Here is a 3661-nt window from a genome sequence, read left to right on the forward strand (position 1 = left end):
AGGGATAGTTGTGTGTATGTGTATGCATGTAATAATACTCTTATCAGATCAGGATAAGAGGACCACACAAAGCAGAGAGAAGATGGTCCATCAACATTGTAGCAGAGATGCTTTATTAGAAAGCCTGACTGTTACTCACTAAAGTTTGGGCATGAGATTTTCACAATCTACTCTTCAATTGTGAAGCTTGGATGCTTTATGCTAAAAACCAAGTTAGCAGCATGACCAAGGGCTAAAGGTCAGTCTTATTACTTGTCTGTTGAAAACCACTACACTTTAAGGGATTTTAACACATTCTCAGATCAGTAAACAAACAACAGCAACAACACCATCAAAGCCAAACATGACTTGGATATTGATTATTTGACATGAGAAATTAAAGTTTCAGAGGTAAAATGGATGTAGAACAATGAGTTAACATAGAAATCAGAAAAATATTTTAGAAAAGTTTTGTCATCTTTTCATATGCATCAATTGATTTAGAAATAAAAGTCATAAATGTTGAAAAAGTTGAAATGCAAAGGATTGAAAAGAAACAAAATAAAACAAAACAGTGAAACCTGCCTTTGAAGCAACAAATAATATAGTCGAATTTGTGAAAAACAAACTGAAGAAGCACACCTAAAATGCAGAGAACAAAGGTGATCAATGAAAATGATGAGAGAAAAAAATGACCAATATACAAAACAGAAATCAAATATGTAGGTAATTATTCATGAAAAAAAAAGACAAAAAGAATAAATAAAAGAGAAACACTAATCATAGAATAACAAAAATTTTGCTCAAGAAAGGAATGAAAATGGTTTTTAGCACTCTAGAATTTATTTGCTAAAATCTGAGATTTTTTACATTGCATGGGAATTTCATATTCTTTAAAAGTTAGGACTATCTAGTGGTAAACAGAGACAAAAGATTATTTGGATCTGATAGTTTTTTTTACAAATTTAATGTTTCATGCTTCTAGATTATAGAAGCTAGTCTTTTCCAGTTTTCATGTTTTTCTTAAACAACTTTAGTAATTTGTGTTAATCTAGAAAAATTGTCAATGCTGAGTAATTGCCCATGTATAAATACACTAGAAAAAAAGACTAGAAGTCAATGTACCAATGGAATAATCAAGTGATTTTTATTATTCTGTTTTAATCTCTTCTATGTTTTCTGATGTATAAATAATCATATATCATTAGTTAACTAAAGTCTTTTATTAAAGTATACTTAAGAAGAATGCACAAATAGTGGACAGCTCAAATTATCACTTATCACAAAGCCACAAACATGTAATAACCACTCATATTAGGAAATAAAACATAACGGACATAGTTGAAGATGCTTTTTCTTCTTCCTAAGTAATGAATTCTAATCTTTCGTAAGATAAACACTTTCCTGAATTCTTATACTATGCATTATTTCACTTCTTTTTTTTTTTAGTCTTATATAAGTGGAATAATAGAGTTTGTATTTATTTTGTTGTGTAGCTTCTCATTCTCAATATTATTTGTGTGAAATTTCTATGTGTAACAGTAGTTTAATTTTCAATACTACATACTATTCCATCATGGCATTTGTGCCTCTTACATTCTTATATATGTCTTTTGGGGCATGTATGTTCACATTTCTATGGGATGTACAATTACTTACATGTGGCTGTTTTAATTAATTTTTTGTAGTTATTACTAAATTCCCAAAGTGGTGTACTAATTTATATTCCCACTGGCTGAGTATAATTTCTAGCTGTTTCACATCTTTACCAACACTTGGCAATTATCAGGGATTTTTATTTTAGTCGTTGTGGTGGGTGTATTGTAACATCCCATTGTGGTTTTTAAATAACATTTCCATAATCACTGATAAAGATGGTATTACTACCATAGAACAAGAGTCTTCTAGGTACCCCCATATTTAAAAGCAAATGATAATTTAGAGGAGGTATTAAGAAAGATAGTAGTTTTATTTACCTTCACTTAATGAACATTCAGTCTAAAGGGACTGAAATTTCCCCTTTACATAGGAAAATGGAAAATCATATTAAAATATATGTCATTAAATATGTGCAAACATGACAATCTCATTCAACTTAAAATCCAACATACCAATTTTATTCAACTTTTACTTTCCCATTAGCTAATTAATGCATCACAATCTATCAATTTTGTCTTGTTTCATTGGGTACAAACCAAACTTCTGACAGTATACTCACAGTTGAAGGGTGATGATCAGAGTTTATTGCAGGAGAGTGATGCACACGCCATTTCTGTTTTAGGAAAACGAATTATTTCTCCAGACATTTGAAACTAGGATGGCACATGGGCAATAGGCATGGAAACGATGTAGGAGGGCAGCATGATTTTGACAGAGGGTCTAGGGCTCTCACCCATGCAACAAGTGTGACAGCTCCATTACTTTCCCAGGCACTTTTTCTGCTTGGCTGTGTAATGGTTCATTTGCTTCAGTACTATTAGTTTCCAAACAGTGTGAGAGCTTGGCTGATATGTTATTGAGACATTTTTGGTGCGAATAATTTGATATTATACTGTTAAGTGGCATGCTTTTTAAATAATGAAACCATGTTATTAGAAATTAGTTAGATCAGATTTATGGTTGACAGAGGTGAGGGGTGGGTGATGGAGGAATAGGGTGAAGGTAGTCAAAAGGAACAAATTTCTAGTTATAAGATAAACAAGTACTGGGGATATAAAGTTCAATATCTTGACAATGGTTAACATTGCCGTACAGTATATTTGAAAGTTGTAAAGAGAGGAGATCCTAAGAGTTCTCATCACAAGAAGAAAAATGTGTTTTGTTTTGTTTTTGTGTCTATATGTGGTGATGGATGTTAACTAAACTTATTGTAGTAATTATTTCACAGTGTATGTAAATCAAGTCATTATACTGTACACTTTACCTATAAAAAGCTATATGTCAATTATATCTGAATAAAACTAGAAAAAAGTAAATTAGCCATATCCAATGCATTTTATTGAAATAAAATATAAAACTTATGATTTTAATCATTTTTTGTTTGTTTTTTGTTTCTTTTTTTTTAAGTGAGGCAGCCCTTGATTGACCTCACAGATTGCAAGGGCCTTGTCAGCTTACAATCCCTTTTTTTTATTTTTTTACTCCTACAGCATCTGGTCTTCCTAGGTGGTCTCCCATCCAAGTACTAATCAGGCCCAACTCTGCTTAGCTTCCAAGATCAGACAGGATCGGGCTTGTTCAGGGTAGCATGGCCATAGACTTAATCATTTTTAAGTGTACGGTTCTGTGATAGTAAATACATTCACATTGTTATGCAACTGTCACCACCATTCATCTCCATAACTTTTCCATATGCCAACTTCAATTTCATACAAACATTCTGCTCCTTTACAGATCCCTCCTCCCTTTATATATGTACTGTTTAATCATTGTTATAGATTTATATTTATTTTTATGAATGTGTCTTTTAAATCCTGTGGAAAATAAAAAGTGAAATTACAAACCAAAATTATAGTAATACTGTTATTTATATTTATATGTATGTTTACTTTTACCAGAAAACTTGATGTTTTCATATGACTGAGTTACTGTCTAGCATCTATTCATTTCAATATTAAAAATACTCTCTTTAAACTTTCTTGTAGGGAAGATTTATGAACTCTCACAGTTTTTGCTTGTCTAA

The 3661-nt window shown here is 31.3% G+C and overlaps 1 pseudogene; it reads right to left on the bottom strand.

Moving 5' to 3' along the window:
- Positions 1-3119: 3119 nt before the first annotated feature.
- On the bottom strand, positions 3120-3238 carry LOC111745700 (annotated as a pseudogene).
- Positions 3239-3661: the final 423 nt, after the last annotated feature.

The sequence above is a fragment of the Pteropus vampyrus genome, unplaced genomic scaffold, assembly GCF_000151845.1.
Source record: "Pteropus vampyrus isolate Shadow unplaced genomic scaffold, Pvam_2.0 Scaffold161, whole genome shotgun sequence".
Taxonomy (NCBI): domain Eukaryota; kingdom Metazoa; phylum Chordata; class Mammalia; order Chiroptera; family Pteropodidae; genus Pteropus; species Pteropus vampyrus.